The sequence below is a fragment of the Oncorhynchus keta genome, chromosome 28 (assembly GCF_023373465.1).
Source record: "Oncorhynchus keta strain PuntledgeMale-10-30-2019 chromosome 28, Oket_V2, whole genome shotgun sequence".
In the NCBI taxonomy this organism is placed as follows: domain Eukaryota; kingdom Metazoa; phylum Chordata; class Actinopteri; order Salmoniformes; family Salmonidae; genus Oncorhynchus; species Oncorhynchus keta.
The window spans coordinates 13,176,781-13,197,458 of NC_068448.1; the positions used below are offsets into that span (position 1 = coordinate 13,176,781).

At 43.5% G+C, this 20,678-nt stretch overlaps 1 protein-coding gene across 1 annotated transcript in view; it reads left to right on the forward strand.

Annotated features, from left to right (window-relative positions):
• Nucleotides 1–1,604: 1,604 nt before the first annotated feature.
• si:dkey-151g10.3 (serine/threonine-protein kinase WNK3) overlaps nucleotides 1,605–20,678 on the forward strand; it is an 89,636-nt gene continuing 70,562 nt past the window's right edge. The window contains exon 1 of the mRNA XM_052484926.1: nucleotides 1,605–2,119. The gene's annotated coding sequence lies outside the window, so the exon portion shown is untranslated. The remainder of the gene's footprint in view (nucleotides 2,120–20,678) is intronic.

Consider the following 20,678-nt stretch of genomic DNA (forward strand, 5'->3'; position numbering starts at 1 on the left):
TGTTGGATAACAACACTATTCATGCTTTTACCTGTGTATCTCAGGCCTTGTCCTTACTGTTGTTTATTTGGATATTGTATTACTTTATTATTATTTTTTCAATTTGCTAGGTATCTTGCATATTTTGTTCTCTGAATTTGATTAAATATACACCACTTGTTACATTTTCAATACACTCAAAACAAACTTCGCAGAATGTTTTGGTCCAGGAATAAGTGACTTACACAAAAAAAATGTTTAAATATATAAATCTCTGTGTGTGGTTCAGCCTGAGGGCCAGTCTGTGTGTGGTTCAGCCTGAGGGCCAGTCTGTGTGTGGTTCAGCCTGAGGGCCAGTCTGTATGTGGTTCAGCCTGAGGGCCAGTCTGTGTGTGGTTCAGCCTGAGGGCCAGTCTGTGTGTGGTTCAGCCTGAGGGCCAGTCTGTGTGTGGTTCAGCCTGAGGGCCAGTCTGTGTGTGGTTCAGCCTGAGGGCCAGTCTGTGTGTGGTTCAGCCTGAGGGCCAGTCTGTATGTGGTTCAGCCTGAGGGCCAGTCTGTGTGTGGTTCAGCCTGAGGGCCAGTCTGTGTGTGGTTCAGCCTGAGGGCCAGTCTGTATGTGCTATCATGCCAATTCTTATGTCAATGATTGTCATGGCTTGACAATGAGCAATGGAGTTCGCAAGAGCGCAAACCATATACTGTTTTGAGTGAATTTTATAGACTATCCTTTGTGGAGTATGACTGCATGTTTAAGTATGTATTTGGTCATCTGATTACTGCAATCTTCTTTACGGGTTGATGTAATGACAATATGAACGATTGAAGAAGCTGATGTCAACTCAACGTACAGAAGACATTGTGATATAAGTGGCAAAACTGACCCTAGGTCAGCACTGATGCTCTTGAGACATACAGTGCAGCCCTTGGTTCCCTCCTGTCCATTATCTTAAAATCGAAGCTGATCCTCGATCAGCACGTCTCCTCAGTCTTGTTACATGCAGCCCCAGATCTGTGAGAAGTCATGCATAATGCCCCCATCTGCATGCTCCATGAAGAATAGGAAGCAGTGTCATGCACCGTGGACAGACAGCAGTCATCTGTTTAAACCCATTAGGGGGCGCCAAAAGACGAGGTTATTCAGTTCATTCTGTACTTGTGTGAGTGCCTTAACAGGGGTCTGCGGAATGGGAAGAAAATGGCCCCCTTTCACTGAGATCTCTTTCTTTGTCATGTTTTGTGGAATGTGACCATTATTCCATCTGTATGCTTTTTGGGCATTATGCAAATTATATGCTAAACCCTGTCCTTGAATTTGAGCTGATGCATAAGAAATGGGGAAATGACGGCTAAACATCAATTTCACAAATGACAAGTCATAGATTTTTGTTACGTGCAATTACAAACATGTCTAGCATGCCCAATCTAAATGTAAGAAGAAGAACTCAAATGTCATGTAGAGCAGATCATTTACATAACCGTATTTTCAAGACAACAATGTAATGGGGCTTACTACTGTGTAATGCAATATTTCATTCAAATGGGAGAGGCCACAACAGAATGCAGGCGAGTTGAATGCCGCCCTCTTGTGGCCCATTTCAGCAGCGCTCGCGTGCGCACATCAGAGCCATTCCTGTCGACAGGAATGGAGAAGCCAGCAAGCGCGTGCAGTTAAACCTTGTACACAGATGGCCGTGTGACTCCTATCTTGTAAATTATGTACATAAAGTAACGTCTGAAGGTATCTGCATGTATAAGTGTATATACATTTATGTCGCATCATCTGTGTGGCACATACCGTTAGACCCCCTGCCTGCTCTAGTGTAGATTTAGAAAGACTCGACTCTAGTTGGGATTTTCAAACTTGGATTTACCGACACGCACTAATGGTGAAGCTCAATTTTTTAAAAGGATATAATTTGAAAATCAGTCGTATCTTGCATAATCTGATGGAATATTGCTGTTAAAATCATTATAGGCAATGAAGTGAAATTTAAAGGTCGCTTGAGCAACGTTTGAAATAATTTGTGTAGCTACATAACGGAATATAAATTATAGGGCTTGTTTAGCTAGCTTGCTAGCTGTCTGGGTTACCAGTTTGCCTAAAAAAATCAGAACGGACGTCACGAGATGATACATTTAGGTAAGTGCAGTTTTCTTGTTTTCTTGCTACATTGTTTCAATTGTAACGAATTTCCAACAGTGCTGGCTGGACAGTTTGGAATAGAATCCTTATTTCTGTTCACCAGGGTAGCTTAGGTGTTGGAATCTGTTATTGTACGCTAACTACCATGATGTCTAATTGGGGAGTTAAATGCTTCTACTCGGTGGTATCGTGCCTCACATTTTCTTATTTAATCCCCAGCACAGGGCAGGCTTCAAAATTAATATATTTTTTCATAGGTTACATTGTTTGCGTTATGTCAGATTTCTGTAGTGCTGGATAGCCTAATATTCGCGCCCGTGCGCCTGCTCCATGGAAAACGCCATCAAATGTATTATTTGCAAATTGCTTGTTACGTTAGTTTAGCTTCCCCTGCTGAAACAACAAATATATTGTTTTATTATAACCTGGCGTATCCATTTATGATTTTTGTGGGATTTCAATCTGATGTGTCAATCATAAATGATAGAAAACCCTCGCGCGCTGGATGACAACATTTATCCTGCCACGGCTTCTACAGTCTGCTCCAGCCAGCAGTCAGCCAGCAAGAGGAGCCTTTTGAGGAAGGACCTGCGCTTGGCCGTGTTGTGTTTATTGTAAACGATATCAGGCTATAGGCTACAAACACCATCATTAATTGCGTTAAGGTCAAATTAGAATCCATCAACATGATATGTCTTCTGACGACAACCACACGTGGACCTATACTACAGCCTGTAAAAATGACTATCATTGGCTGTCACTGGCTTGTCCATTTGTAAATCAGAATTGCCATTGCCAAATTATTATCCCCTTTTATTGTTATTAAATGTTTTATATATATACATATACATTGTGATGATTCAAAATATATATTTTTTGTTTTAAAAAAGTTTGTTAAAAGACAGCATCGAAGCACTGGTATAATGTTTTATTGGATCCCCCACTGGGAGTAATAGCAGATGTTAGCGTCTGAAATGGCACCCTATTCCCTATATAGTGCACTACATTGAACAGAGTCAATAGGGCCCTGGTTAAAAGTAGTGCACCATATAGGGGATATGGTGCCATTTTTGGTTCAGCCATGTCCTATAATAGTGATGTACTCAAGTCATTATCAGACCACTCCTTCTTGATAAAAATGCTGAGGACTTAATAAATTAACCCCCTGATCCCAGTCACTGAAAACCATGAAGAGTACCGCTTATAATAAATCACTATTCTAATATAAACTATGAAACAGTTTGGTTCAGAGGTGACACTCAGTAGCATAGAAATAAAATATGTGCCGTGGTCTGAGAGGCTTTGGCCATTCTGTTAATCCAATTTGATCAGTAGTATGATATGTAGTAGCCTAGACCTAAAACAGCAGGCCTGTCCATCCACCACGGGCGAGGGCTCCATCCACCATGGGCGAGACCTCCATCCACCATGGGCGAGGGCTCCATCCACCACGGGCGAGGGCCTCCATCCACCATGGGCGAGACCACCATCCACCATGGGCGAGGGCTCCATCCACCACGGGCGAGGGCCTCCATCCACCATGGGCGAGGCCTCCATCCACCATGGGCGAGGGCTCCATCCACCATGGGCGAGACCACCATCCACCATGGGCGAGGGCTCCATCCACCACGGGCGAGGGCCTCCATCCACCATGGGCGAGGCCTCCATCCACCATGGGTGAGGGCTCCATCCACCATGGGCGAGGGCTCCATCCACCATGGGCGAGGCCTCCATCCACCACAGGCGAGGGCTCCATCCACCATGGGCGAGGCCTCCATCCACCATGGGCGAGACCTCCATCCACCATGGGCGAGGGCTCCATCCACCACGGGCGAGGGCCTCCATCCACCATGGGCGAGGCCTCCATCCACCATGGGTGAGGGCTCCATCCACCATGGGCGAGGGCTCCATCCACCATGGGCGAGGCCTCCATCCACCATAGGCGAGGCTCCATCCACCACGGGCGAGGGCTCCATCCACCATGGGCGAGACCTCCATCCACCATGGGCGAGGGCTCCATCCACCATGGGCGAGGGCTCCATCCACCATGGGCGAGGGCTCCATCCACCATGGGCGAGGGCTCCATCCACCACGGGCGAGGGCTCCATCCACCACGGGCGAGGGCTCCATCCACCACGGGCGAGGGCTCCATCCACCACAGGCGAGGGCTCCATCCACCACGGGCGAGGGCTCCATCCACCACGGACGAGTGCTCCATCCACCACGGGGGAGGGCCTCCATCCACCACGGGCGAGGGCCTCCATCCACCACGGGCGAGGGCTCCATCGACCACGGGCGAGGGCTCCATCCACCACGGGCGAGGGCCTCCATCCACCACGGGCGAGGGCTCCATCCACCACGGGCGAGGGCTCCATCCATCATGGGCGAGGGCTCCAGGAATAGTAAACCACTTTAGTAGCATGTATAGTTGGCCTAGTTATAGTAATACAAGTGCTCAATCATCCATAGAGATGGGAGCTTGAGTAGATGATGCTCCACTCCAGTAGTAGGCCTAGGTCCCTTCAGTAACATGTGCAACTCCTAATACTAAATGATTTCAGGTCAGAGGTGATCAGCTCAGTAGTATGTTGTATTAAAACAGCTTAATTCATCCTTTGGGATCGGAGCGCTATCTCAGTAGTAGATCTAAGACACTTTAGTAACATGTTGTAATCCTGACTCATCACAGAGACATCCGCTGATTAAGGCCCTCTCACCTGGATTAGATGGACTGTTGAGTGGGAGAGGGGAGGGGAGGAGAGGACAAGGGACAGAAGAAAGGAGTAAAGAGGAGAAGATGGGGGAGGGGATGGGCGGACGGGGTTGGAGAAGAGGAGAGGGGACAGGAGAGGAGGGGAGAGAGGAAAAGAGAGGGGGGAGAAGAGAAGGAGACAGGAGAGGAGAGGGGACAGGAGAGAGGAGAAGAGGAGAGTCGACAGGAGAGGAGAAGCGAGCAGAGAGAGGAGGACAGGAGAGAGGAGAAGAGAAGGGGACAGGAGAAGAGAAGAGAAGAGAGGGGGAGTGGGACAGCAGAATAATAGACGGTTAGATGATACTCCTTCCTTTCACTCTCGTCTCTGAGTGATCTCACTTGCACTCACACTCTCTCTCTCTCTCTCTCTCCCTCTGAGTGATCTCACTCGCTCCCCCCTCTCTCTTTCTCTTCCCCCCTCTCTCTCTGAGGGATCTCAGTCCCCCCTCTCTGAGGGATCTAAAGGTCCTCTGTGTGTTTGCTACCTACACTGTCCTCAGTGTCACATGCTTGACCTGGATTGGACAATAGTAGTTGTTGTGTTCTTAAGTCTTGGGTTCCTCCAATGGGAAGAGAACAACCACTGTGTGTTTGAGTGTTGTATGGAAGTTCCAAGTCCCAGACTAAGTACAGGACAGGAGAAAACACTATCAAAGAGTCGGATACTGTGATAGTGATTATGATTAGAGGAGAGGAAGGAAGTTTAACTTTTCTTTTCAAAGTTAGATAAGGCATTTTATGTCTTTGAACATATCTCCTCAAAATAGATTCTTATTGTAAACTGTGGTGTTGTTGTTGTTGGACGGTCTGATGTCTGTGTACAAGTGCACATTTTCATTCAGCTTCTATCCAAATACAAACTATTCCTCTTTCTGGTATGTTGCTCAAGTCTAGACCTGTTAGCTGAAGCTGTATGTTTTGGGCGTTGATATACAGTTTACAAGTCGGAAGTTTACATACACTTAGGTTGGAGTCATTAAAACTTGTTTTTAAACCACTCCACACATTTCTTGTTAACAAACTATAGTTTTGGCAAGTCGGTTAGGACATCTACTTTGTGCATGACAAGTAATTGTTCCAACAATTGTTTACAGACAGATTATTTCACTTATAATTCACTGTATCACAATTACAGTGGGTCAGAAGTTTACATACACTAAGTTGACTGTGCCTTTAAACAGCTTGGAAAATTCTAGAAAATTATGTCATGGCTTTAGTAGCTTCTGAAAGGCTAATTGACATAATTTGAGTCAATTGGAGGTGTACCTGTGGATGTATTTCAAGGCCAACCTTCAAACTCAGTGCCTCTTTGCTTGACATCATGGTAAAATCAAAAGAAATCAGCCAAGACCTCATAATTTTTTATGTAGACCTCCACAAGTCAGGTTCTTCCTTGGGTGCAATTTCCAAACGCCTGAAGGTACCACGTTAATCTGTACAAACAATAGTACGCAGGTAAACACCATGGGACCACGCAGCCGTCATACCGCTCAGGAAGGAAACGCGTTCCGTCTCCTAGAGATGAACATACTTCGGTGTGAAAAGAGCAAATCAATCCCAGAACAACAGCAAAGGACCTTGTGAAGATGCTGGAGGAAACAGGTACAAAAGTATCTATATCCACAGTAAAATGAGCACGGTAGAAGGTAGAAGCCACTGCTCCAAACCCCCATAAAAAAGCCACGGTTTGCAACTGCACATGGGGACAAAGATCATACTTTTTGAAGAAATGTCCTCTGGTTTGATGAAATAAAAATAGAACTGTTTGGCCATAATTACCATTTTTATGTTTGGAGGAAAAAGAAGGACGCTTGCAAGTCAAAGAACACCATCCCAACCGTGAAGCACAGGGGTGGCATCATCATGTTGTGGGGGTGCTTTGCTGCAGGAGGGACTGGTGCACTTCACAAAATACATGGCATCATGAGGAGGGGAAATTATGTGGATATATTGAAGCAACATCTCAAGACATCAGTCAGGAAGTTAAAGCTTGGTCGCAAATGGGTCTTCCAAATGGACAATGTCCATAAGCATACTTACATAACCAAAGTTGTGGGCAACAATGTCAAGGTATTTGAGTGGCCATCACAAAGCCCTGACCTCAATTCCATAGAACATTTGTGGGCAGAACTTTGACCAATAGGACACATTCTTTCATCTCGTCATCAAAGTACTGTATCACTATTCATCCTTCTGAGATTGAAATGTAAACTCAGATGTCTGAATGATAGATACCTGCTACTGATGTCTGAATGATAGACACCTGCTACTGATGTCTGAATGATAGACACCTGCTACTGATGTCTGAATGATAGATACCTGCTACTGATGATTGAATGATAGATACCTGCCACTGATGTCTGAATGATAGATACCTGCTACTGATGATTGAATGATAGATACCTGCTACTGATGATTGAATGATAGATACCTGCTACTGATGATTGAATGATAGATACCTGCTACTGATGATTGAATGATAGATACCTGCTACTGATGTCTGAATGATAGATACCTGCTACTGATGTCTGAATGATAGATACCTGCTACTGATGATTGAATGATAGATACCTGCTACTGATGATTGAATGATAGATACCTGCCACTGATGTCTGAATGATAGATACCTGCTACTGATGTCTGAATGATAGATACCTGCCACTGATGTCTGAATGATAGATACCTGCTACTGATGTCTGAATGATAGATACCTGCTACTGATGTCTGAATGATAGATACCTGCCACTGATGTCTGAATGATAGATACCTGCTACTGATGATTGAATGATAGATACCTGCTACTGATGATTGAATGATAGATACCTGCCACTGATGTCTGAATGATAGATACCTGCTACTGATGATTGAATGATAGATACCTGCTACTGATGATTGAATGATAGATACCTGCTACTGATGATTGAATGATAGATACCTGCCACTGATGTCTGAATGATAGATACCTGCTACTGATGTCTGAATGATAGATACCTGCTACTGATGTCTGAATGATAGATACCTGCTACTGATGATTGAATGATAGATACCTGCTACTGATGATTGAATGATAGATACCTGCTACTGATGATTGAATGATAGATACCTGCCACTGATGTCTGAATGATAGATACCTGCTACTGATGATTGAATGATAGATACCTGCTACTGATGATTGAATGATAGATACCTGCTACTGATGTCTGAATGATAGATACCTGCCACTGATGTCTGAATGATAGATACCTGCCACTGATGTCTGAATGATAGATACCTGCTACTGATGTCTGAATGATAGATACCTGCTACTGATGTCTAAATGATAGATACCTGCTACTGATGATTGAATGATAGATACCTGCTACTGATGATTGAATGATAGATACCTGCTACTGATGTCTGAATGATAGATACCTGATACTGATGATTGAATGATAGATACCTGCTACTGATGATTGAATGATAGATACCTGCTACTGATGATTGAATGATAGATACCTGCCACTGATGATTGAATGATAGATACCTGCTACTGATGATTGAATGATAGATACCTGCTACTGATGTCTGAATGATAGAGACCTGCTACTGATGTCTGAATGATAGATACCTGCTACTGATGATTGAATGATAGAGACCTGCTACTGATGATTGAATGATAGATACCTGCTACTGATGTCTGAATGATAGATACCTGCTACTGATGTCTGAATGATAGATACCTGCTACTGATGTCTAAATGATAGATACCTGCTACTGATGATTGAATGATAGATACCTGCTACTGATGATTGAATGATAGATACCTGCTACTGATGTCTGAATGATAGATACCTGCCACTGATGTCTGAATGATAGATACCTGCCACTGATGTCTGAATGATAGATACCTGCCACTGATGTCTGAATGATAGATACCTGCCACTGATGTCTAAATGATAGATACCTGCTACTGATGATTGAATGATAGATACCTGCTACTGATGATTGAATGATAGATACCTGCTACTGATGTCTGAATGATAGAGACCTGCTACTGATGTCTGAATGATAGATACCTGCTACTGATGATTGAATGATAGAGACCTGCTACTGATGATTGAATGATAGATACCTGCTACTGATGATTGAATGATAGATACCTGCTACTGATGATTGAATGATAGATACCTGCTACTGATGATTGAATGATAGATACCTGCTACTGATGATTGAATGATAGATACCTGCTACTGATGATTGAATGATAGATACCTGCTACTGATGATTGAATGATAGATACCTGCCACTGATGATTGAATGATAGATACCTGCTACTGATGTCTGAATGATAGATACCTGCTACTGATGATTGAATGATAGATACCTGCTACTGATGTCTGAATGATAGATACCTGCTACTGATGATTGAATGATAGATACCTGCCACTGATGATTGAATGATAGATACCTGCTACTGATGTCTGAATGACAGATACCTGCTACTGATGATTGAATGATAGATACCTGCTACTGATGTCTGAATGATAGATACCTGCTACTGATGATTGAATGATAGAGACCTGCTACTGATGATTGAATGATAGATACCTGCTACTGATGATTGAATGATAGATACCTGCTACTGATGATTGAATGATAGATAGCTGCTACTGATGATTGAATGATAGATACCTGCTACTGATGATTGAATGATAGATACCTGCTACTGATGATTGAATGATAGATACCTGCTACTGATGATTGAATGATAGATACCTGCTACTGATGTCTGAATGATAGATACCTGCTACTGATGATTGAATGATAGATACCTGCTACTGATGATTGAATGATAGATACCTGCCACTGATGATTGAATGATAGATACCTGCTACTGATGTCTGAATGATAGATACCTGCTACTGATGTCTGAATGATAGATACCTGCTACTGATGATTGAATGATAGATACCTGCTACTGATGATTGAATGATAGATACCTGCTACTGATGATTGAATGATAGATACCTGCTACTGATGATTGAATGATAGATACCTGCTACTGATGTCTGAATGATAGATACCCGCTACTGATGATTGAATGATAGATACCTGCCATTGATGTCTAAATGATAGATACCTGCCACTGTACAAATGCTCCCACAGTTGTATTGTGCAAAGGTCTTCATCAGGCTCAGATGTCTACAATCCTTTGAATGGCCTTATTTAGATGTGTTGCCAGGCAGAGGACAGTGTAGCAACAACTCTTGTATTCAAACTTTTCTTTCTTTCCAACACGCAGACAAACACATTCATACGCATACGGTCATACACACACATTCATACACACACACACACCTCCCGGGCGGTCGGTTTCGGTGCTGTGCTCACACGAGCAGGCCTTTAACGGGCTTATGAGAGTTCCTCCATCCATGTCCCCTCCTGTCCTCACCAGTGTCCCACCTCCCCCTGTCCCCTCCTCCCCTCACCAGTGTCCCGCCTCCTCCCCTGACCCCCTTCCCCTGTCCTCTTCCGTGGCAGGTCCTCGCCCTCGTTCCCCTTTCCTACCTGCGTTCCTCCATACCCCCCCTTCATCCACGTCCCTCCCCAGTCCTCGTGGGGTTATTTAAGATACTATTTGAAGAGGTAGGGTTTCAGAAGTTTTGGGAATTTAGGCAGGGACTCTTCCTGACTTTAGGGGAAGCTTGTTCCACCATTGGGGTGCCAGGACAGAGAAGAGCTTTGACTGGGCTGAGTGGGAGCTTCCCTGCCGCAGGGGTGGGATGCCAAGAGACCAGGGGTGGCAGAACGGAGTGCTTGGGTTGAGATGTAGGGTTTGAGCCTGCAGGTATGGAGAGGCATTTCCCCTTGCAGCTCCGTAGGCAAGCACCTTGAGGATGATGCGAGCTTAGACTGGAAGCCAGTGGAGTGTGCGGAGGAGCAGGGTGACATGGGAGAACTTGGGGAGGTTGAACACCAGACGGACTGAGCTATTCTGGCTAAATTGCATGGGTTTGATGGCAGCAACGGGGACCCCAGCCAACAGAGAGTTGCAGTAGTCCAGACAGAAGATGACAAGTGCCTGGATTAGGACCGGCACCACTTCCTGTGTGAGTAAAGGTCGTATACTACTGATATTGTAGAGCGGGTCACTGCTTTGATGTTTGCAGAGAACAACAGGGTGTTGTCCTGGGTCACGGACATGCCAAGTCTCCCCGTCCCCCTGAAGGGTTTGAACCCACCAGTAGTGTGGGTCGATAGGGCAGCGTGGCACCGGGGCACCAATGCAGTGACCCCGATAGGGCAGCGTGGCAGCGGCACAACAAAGCAGTGACCCCGATAGGGCAGCGTGGCACCAAACACAAATAGATCACTATTTAAGTCAATGACGTCATAATGAGTGTATTGTCCGGCGATTTGTGCAGTGATTTTATTTCTATGACCAAACTGCAATACGCCACAGGGCAAAACCTACCGGGATTCTGCTCCTTATGCTCCTAGTCACAGTCAGTGGCCATGTCTGAATACCAATACTAGCACACTACACACTTAAACTGCATTTCGGCGTTTGATCTAGTAGAATTCACTCGTCTTTTCCGACATGTTTGACAACATCTGATAATGAGATAAATTGATGCGCTGTACCAAAATGAATGACTGGCGGGCATTGGATGGCGCCTTCCGAGTACTATTTCTACAAATTTCACATATTATTTAAAAAAAATATATTGTATAATATTTAGTACACTAGTATGGGTATTCGAACACAACCAGCCTCTCAGCCTATGGAAATATTACTATGCTAATGGAATCAAATAGCTCCAGTCATTTTCCTCTATCCCCAATCCATCCACTCTCATTCCTCTCTTTTTCTCATGTTCTCTGTCCTATTCATCCCTGTGCAAACAGTAGTTGTTTTTGTTCAAGCAGAAATGTAGCTATAGTCACTGCTTTCATTCACACAAACACTGGCATATTTAATCAGGGAGAATCCCCCACAACCCCCTTTTTTGTCTGTGCCCCCCCTTCATTTCTCTCTTGTTCTCTTTCACACAACATTTTTCCCACTCCTTCAAACCAGCCAGCCCCATTGCTTCTTTCTCCGCACATGTACAGTCGCTCTGGTCCAGGGTTAAGTGCTCAAGGGCATATCAACAGATTTTTCACCAAGTCGGTTCATGGATTTGAACCAGCAAATTTTTGGTTACTGACCCAACGCTCACCTGCCACTCTTTTTCTCTAAATCTCTCCCTCTCTCTCTCTCTCTCTCTCTCTCTCTCTCTCTCTCTCTCTCTCTCTCTCTCTCTCTCCTCTCTCTCTCTCTCTCTCTCTCTCTCTCTCTCTCTCTCTCTCTCTCTCTCTCTCTCTCTCTCTCTCTCTCTCTTTCTTTCAATTTGGAACCTTGATGCCCCCTCTCTCCACTCTCATTCCCTTTCTGTCCACACACACACACACACACACACAAAACACTGCACCCCCCCCCAACACACACATGCACGACCACGCACACAGTGAAACACAAACACACACTGGCACGCACCCCATTCCCCAGGCTCCTCCTTTGTCCGCCTGACTAAATCACCAGAAGTTGTTCAGTCCCAGGGGATTAATGTGTGTATGCCCGTGAAGGGAGGGATGAAAAAGAAGGGAGAGAGGGAAAGCGGGAGCACAGTGTTTGTTATGTTTGCAGTGCAGCGACTCTGTGGTATAGAGGGACCCTCTGTTGTCCATGTCCATGGTGTACTATGTGATGGAGACTGTGTTAGCCTAAATTGTATGATGGAATTTAGTTTCCCATGCATGCATTAGCCTGTACATTAACTATGTTTTCAAACTTTGAGTTCATGTTTCATTAGAGAAGTATGGGGTTACCACGTGACACATTTTACTGTAGCTAGTTTGTCATGTTTGCAGTAGAATGTAAAATAAAATCTACTTTGAGTTCCAGTTTCATAGAGAAGTTTGGGGTTAAATGGAACTGAGCAGTAATAGGCAAATTGTAAACGATTCGTAATAATCAACTGAAAGAGTCATGATGATTTCTGCTGCGCATTAAAAATATATATATATTAGGCTGTATGTCAAGTGTACACACCTAATATGGTCCATAAAGGGCCTGGAAGGACAGGGAGGCAGAACACAGCTGGATGTTCAGATCTCATTACATGTAGGCCTACTTGATGTAACTCCATTACCGCAAGGCTGAATGGATGAGATTCAGACCAGCAGTGACATGATGTGATTGTGAACATGTGCCTTCACACAAAAACACAGGGTCTACGATCCAAATGGCAACATATTCCCTATATAGTGCACTACTTTAGACCAGAAACCTATGCACCCTATCCCTATATAGTGTACTACATTTGACCAGAGACATATGTATCCTATTCCCTATATAGTGCACTACTTTTGAGCAGGGCCCTGGTAAAAAGTAGTGCACTATTTAGGAAATATGTTGCCATTTGGGACACACACACCGTACAAAGCCTCCCAAAACCAGGTTTGTCTAAACAGTATTTTGTTTGTTATCCTTATCTCTTATGACCACTGATTTTGATCATATTTGCTGCCAATTTGGGAGGTAATTTCCCTGGTGTTCGGATTTGTTATTTTTTTTAAAGAGGACATGTGTTTGTGTGCAGGCACGTATGGTACAGTTGTGTGTGTATTAGAGGTCGACCGATTAATCGGAATGGCCGATTAATTGGTGCCGATTTCAAGTTTTGATAACAATCGAAAATCTGTATTTTTGGGCACCAATTTGGACGATTTATTTATTATTATTATTATTTTTTACACCTTTATTTAACTAGGCAAGTCAGTTAAGAACACATTCTTATTTTATAATGACGGCCTAGGAACGGTGGGTTAACTGCCTCATTCAGGGGCAGAACGACAGATTTTCACATTGTCAGCTCGGGGGATCCAGTCTTGCAACCGTACAGTTAACTAGTCCAACGCTATAACGACTTGCACTCTCTCGTTGCACTCCACAAGGAGACTGCCTGTTACGTGAATGCAATAAGCCAAGGTAAGTTGCTAGTTAGCATTAAACTTATCTTATAAAAACAATCAGTCAATCATAATCACTAGTTAACTACACATGGTTGATGATATTACTAGATATTATCTAGCGTGTCCTGCGTTGCATATAATCTGACTGAGCATACAAGTATCTAAATATCTGACTGAGCGGTGGTAGGCAGAAGCAGGGGCGTAAACATTCATTCAAACAGCACTTTCTTTGCGTTTTGCCAGCAGCCCTTCGTTGTGGGTCAAGCATTTCGCTGTTTAAGGCTATGAACTCCCGAGATGAGGCTGGTGTAACCTAAGTGAAATGGCTAGCTAGTTAGCGCGCTAATAGCGTTTCAAACGTCACTCGCTCTGAGCCTTGGAGTGGTTGTTTCCCTTGCTCTGCATGGGTAACTCTACTTCGAGGGTTGCTGTTGTCGTTGTGTTCCTGGTTCAAGCCCAGGGAGGACGGAGGAGAGGGACGGAAGCTATACTGTTACACTGGCAATACTAAAGTGCCTATAAGAACATCCAATAGTCAAAGGTTAATGAAATACAAATGGTATAGAGGGAAATAGTCCTATAATTCCTATAATAACAACCACCTAAAACTTCTTACCTGGGAATATTGAAGACTCATGTTAAAAGGAACCACCAGCTTTCATATGTCCTTCTGTAGCTCAGTTGGTAGAGCATGGCGCTTGTAACGCCAGGGTAGTGGGTTCAATTCCCGGGACCACCCATACGTAGAATGTATGCACACATGACTGTAAGTCGCTTTGGATAAAAGCGTCTGCTAAATGGCATATATTATATTATTATATCATGAAAACTTGAAATCGTCCCTAATTAATCGGCAATTCTGATTAATCGGTCAACCTCTAGAAAGGGCAGTGTGGAGTGTAATAGTGATTGCATCATCTGTGGATCTGTTTGGGTGGTATGCAAATTGGAGTGGGTCTAGGGTTTCTGGAATAAGGGTGTTGATGTGAGCCATGACCAGCACTTCATGGCTACAGATGTGAGTACTACCGGTTGGTAGTCATTAAGGCAGGTTACCTTAGTGTTCTTGGGCACAGGCGCTATGGTGGTCTGCTTAAAACATGTTGGTTTTACAGACTCGGACAGGGAGAAGTTGAAAATGTCAGTGAAGACACTTGCCAGGCGGTCAGCACATGCTCGCAGTACATGTCCTGTTAATCTGTCTGGACCTGCGGCCTTGTGAATGTTGACCTGTTTAAAGGTTTTACTCACATCAGCTGCGGAGAGCGTAATCACACAGTCTTCCGGAACAGCTGGTGCTCTCATGCATGTTTCAGTATTATTTGCCTCGAAGTGAGCATAGAAGTAGTTTAGCTCGTCTGGTGGGCTTGTGTCACTGGGCAGCTCTCGGCTGTGCTTCCCATTGTAGTCTGTAATGGTTTGCAAGCCCTGCCACATCCGACGAGTGTCAGAGCTGGTGTGGTGCGATTCGATCTTAGTCCTGTATTGATGCTTTGTCTGTTTGATGGTTTGTCAGAGGGCATAGCTGGATTTCTTATAAGCTTCCGGGTTAGAGTCCCGCTCCTTGAAAGCGGCAGCTGTAGCCTTTAGCTCAGTACGGATGTTGCCTGTAATCCATGGCTTCTGTTTGGGGTATGTACGTACGGTCACTGTGGGGACGACGTCATCGATGCACTTATTGATGAAGCCAATGACAGATGTGGTTACTCCTCAATGCCATTGGAGGAATCCCAGAACATATTCCAGTCTGTGCTAACAATCCTGTAGCTTAGTATCTACTTCATCTGACCACTTTTTTATTGATCGAGTCACTGGTGCTTCCTGCTTTAATTTTTGCTTGTAAGCAGGAATCAGAAGGATAGAATTATGGTCAGATTTGCCAAATGGAGGGTGAGGGAGAGCTTTGTATGCGTCTCTGTGTGTGGAATAAAGATGGTCCAGTGTTTTTTCCTCTGGTTTCACATTTAACATGCTGATAGAAATTTGGTAAACGGATGTAAGTTTCCCTGCATTAAAGTCCCCAGCTACTAGGAGCGCCTCCTCTGGGTGAGCGTTTTCTTGTTTTCTTATGGCAGAATACAGCTCATTCAATGCTGTCTTAGTGCCAGCCTCAGATTACAGCTATGAGTCTTCTTGGGAAAGTCTATAAAATCTTTGCACACATGGATTGTGCAATATTTTCCCATAATTCTTTTCAAAATTCTCCAAGTTCTGTCAAGGGGTTGGGGATCATGGCTCGACAGAAATGTTCAAGTCCATAGATTTTCAAGCAGGTTTAAGTCAAAACTGTAACTAGGCCAGACTACAATGGGAACATTCACTGTGTTCTTGGTAAGCAACTACAGTATATATTTGGCTTTGTGTTGTAAGCTATTGTCCACTGAATGGTGAATTCCTGGTATAAAGCAGACTGAAGCAGGTTTTCCTCTAGAATATTTCCTAAGCTTAGCTCCATCCCGTTTCTTTTCATCCTGAAAAACTCCCCAGTTTTTGCCGATGTCAAGCATACCCATACCAGGATGCAGCCACCACCAAGCTTGAAAATAATGAAGCTGTTACACTGTGATGTTTTGTGTTGAATTTGCCCCAAACATAAGGCTTTGCATTCAGGCCAAAAAGTGTATTCCTTTTTGTTTTTTTGCAGTACTACTTCTGTGCTTTGATGCATGTTCGGATTATTTCCATCATTCTTTTCTATCTGTCATTTAGGTCATTATTGTGGAGTCACTACAATGTTGTTGATCCATCCTCAGTTTTCTCCTGTCTCAGCCATTGAACTTTGTAACCGTTTTAAAATTACCAATGGCCTCATGGTGACATCCCTAAGCAGTTTCCTTCCTGTCCTGCAGCTCAGTTCAGAAGGACGACTAGATCTTTGATGTGTCTGGGTGGTTTAATACATAATCCACAGCATAATAATTATCTTGACCATGCTTAATGACATATTCAATGTCTGATTTGTTATTCTTACCCATCTACCAATCACTGCCGTTCCCTTTGAGGCTTTCGATAAGCTCCCTGCTCTTTGTAGTTGAATCTGTGCTTGAAATTCAATACGTGTGTGTGTGTGTGTGTGTGTGTGTGTGTGTGTGTGTGTGTGTGTGTGTGTGTGTGTGTGTGTGTGTGTGTGTGTGTGTGTGTGTGTGTGTGTGTGTGTGTGTGTGTGTGTGTGTGTGTGTGTGTGTGTGTGTGTGTGTGTGTGTGTGTGTGTGTGTGTGTGTGTGTGTGTGTGTGTGTGTGTGTGTGCATGTGTGTGTTTGTGAATGCATGTCTATGTATACGTGTGTGTGTGTGTGTGTGTGTGTGTGTGTGTGTGTGTGTGTGTGTGTGTGTGTGTGTGTGTGTGTGTGTGTGTGTGTGTGTGTGTGTGTGTGTGTGTGTGTGTGTGTATGTGTGTGTGTGTTTATGCGTGTGCATGCATACATGTCTGTGTGTGTGCTTGCGTGTCTGTAAATGTGTGTGTAGGAGAGAGTCAGTGACTGTGAGGGAGAGAGGGATGGGCTGTGTCAGTGTGAATGTGTTTGATGCACTGTGATAACTCTGTTCCATGGGAACTCCTTGCCCTGGGGACACTGGGGAATAAACTCTTGTTTAAAGGAGATATTCCCCCGTGTCACCTATTTCCTGCTGAGGCCTTACCTATCGACCCATGTCGGTCTCATTCATAGACTCACTTATATAATGTTTGTCCCCATTCCCCACTGTCTGGTCCCAGATCTTTTTGTGCTGTCATGTCCAATTAATTTTCAATGACTATAGGAGTTGGTAAGATAGCACAAACAGATCTGGGACCAGGCTAATGTCTGTCCTATATAATATGTTTGTCTCCACTCTGGTTCCTTTCCCTTGTTTGTGGTCACATCAATTGATAAGGTCAAAGGAGAGGAAAGGACAGAGAGAAAAGTTCAGGTTAGCACTGTAATGTGAAAGAGGTATAAGTCAATTGAGAGGTTTGGAATACTATTACTGTAGCTACCTGACTAGACAGCAGCTGGACCTACAGTACCTCTATGACATGTATCTACAGACAGAATAGAGTTTGTGCTCTTTATAGTTATAGTATCTACCTTTCATCTTTGTCTCAATCCTCATTCTGTAAACAGACTATAGTCTTAATGTAGGCCACAGATGGAGGAGCTTGCAATGTATTACTGTACTGTATGGGTCTAAGTAGTAATGTACAGTGCCTTCAGAATGTATTCACACCCTCTGACTTTTTCCCCATTTTGTTGTGTTACAGCCTGAATTTAAAATTGATTAAATTTAGATTTTGTTTCACTGGCCTTCGCACAATACCCCATATTGTCAAAGTGGAATTTTGTTCTTCGAAATGTGTGCAAATTAATAAAAATAAAAAGCTGAAATGTATTAACAAAGTATTCAACCCTTTTGTTATGGTCTAAATAAGTTCAGGAGTAAAAATGTGCTTAAGTCACATAATACGTTTCATGGACTCACTCTGTGTGTAATAATAGTGTTTAAAATTATTATTTTGAATGACTACATCATCTCTGTACACCACACATACAATTATCTGTAAGTTCCCTCAGCCGAGTAGTGAATTTTAAAGACAGATCCAGGGACGTTTTCCAATGCTTCGCAAAGAAGGGCACCTATTGGTATATGGGTAAAAAAAAGCAGACATTGAATATCCCTTTGAACATGGTGAGGTTATGAATTTAGCTTTTGGACGGTGTATTAATACACCCTGTCACAAGAAAGATACAGGCGTCCTTCCTAACTCAGTTGCAGGAGAGGAAGGAAACCGCTCAAGGATTACACCATGAGGCCAATGGTGACTTTAAAATAGTTACAGAGATTAATGGCTGTGATTGAAAACTGAGGATGGATCAACAACATTGTCGTTACTCCACAATACTAACCTAAGTAAAAAATAAGGAAGCCTGTTCAGAATACAAATATGTGGCAAAGAAAATAACTTTATGTCCTGAATACAAAGCTTTATGTTTGGGGCAAATCCAATACAACAAATCACGGAGTACCAGTCTTCATATTTTCAAGCATGGTGGTGGTTGCATCACGTTATGGGTATGCTTGTCATCAGCAAGGACTAAGGAGTTTTTTTTATTTATAAAAAGTAACGGAAAAGAGCTAAGTACAAGCAAAATAGTTCAGTCTGCTTTCCAACAGATTCAGCAGGGCAATAACCTTTCAATAACCTTTCAGCAGGACAATAACCTTTCAGCAGGGCAATAACCTTTCAGCAGGGCAATAACCTTTCAGCAGGGCAATAACCTTTCAGCAGGACAATAACCTTTCAGCAGGGCAATAACCTTTCAGCAGGGCAATAACCTTTCAGCAGGACAATAACCTTTCAGCAGGGCAATAACCTTTCAGCAGGGCAATAACCTTTCAGCAGGGCAATAACCTTTCAGCAGGACAATAACCTTTCAGCAGGGCAATAACCTTTCAGCAGGACAATAACCTTTCAGCAGGGCAATAACCTTTCAGCAGGACAATAACCTTTCAGCAGGGCAATAACCTTTCAGCAGGGCAATAACCTTTCAGCAGGACAATAACCTTTCAGCAGGGCAATAACCTTTCAGCAGGACAATAACCTTTCAGCAGGGCAATAACCTTTCAGCAGGGCAATAACCTTTCAGCAGGACAATAACCTTTCAGCAGGGCAATAACCTTTCAGCAGGAAGAAAAGGCTTTTACTGTGTAATAGAGTAGCTACAAGTACGAGTTGACAGATATCACTAAGAGTTGACAGATCGCTAAGAGCATCCCTCTGCTCATGAATGAATAATGAAGGAATGAATGGTCCATAGTACTGAATCATCCATTTTTAATCATCAGAACAGGATTTAGTACCGCTGTATTGACTTATGGTCTCCACCATTGGTCCACACCAAACACAACTAAAATTGCAACACACTCACTAAATTCTGATTGATGACAAACTCAAAGTGAAACTATACAATATGACAGATTCCTTAGTCTATGAAGTCTATGAAGTCTGAACACTTTTTAGGGGGGCTGGGCTGTAGAAAACTTTGCTTAACCAGCCCTGTCATCAGGGTTTTTGATGAACAGATTTTAATGGTTCCTTTCTTCAGAGTAGGCCTACATTATCTCAAGTCTCACCATACACACATGGGCAGCGTGTAGCATTTTATTTTACCTTTATTTAAGTAGGCAAGTCAGTTAAGAACAAATTCTTATTTTCAATGACAGCCTAGGAACAGTGGGTTAACTGCCTGTTCAGGGGCAGAACGACAGATTTGTACCTTGTCAGCTCGGGGGTTTGAACTTGCAACCTTCCGGTTACTAGTCCAACGCTCTAACCACTAGGCTACCCTGCCACCCCAATCCAAAATGAATGAATTACCTGACAGTCTTCAGAATGAACCCAAAAACACTGGAAACATGGAATATGCCATCTGCGTTATCCAGCATCCTATTACTGGAGAATTTCTTCAACAGATTTATGAGGGTTGAAACTGAAAGAAACAGTCGGTATCGGCTGGCTGGCAAATTAAGGATTGTAGCAATTTAGAAGATAACATTTTGCTACTAGCTACGGCACAAACTGCAGAAATAGAAAATACATTGCAGAATATTGCCTTTTTTAGAAGGCAATCAACACTTGAGATGGAACAGACACTGGGGAAATGCCTGGGAGTAACAGCATAAATTGGTGCTAGCTAGGCAGTGTTTAAAGTGTCCTATTAGGAATAAGTTACATTCAAAATGAGGAAACCATTCCTCTGAGGAGTGTATGAACATTTCTCCATTAATAAGAACAATTTGATTTGATAGGATTTTACACATTGTGAACAG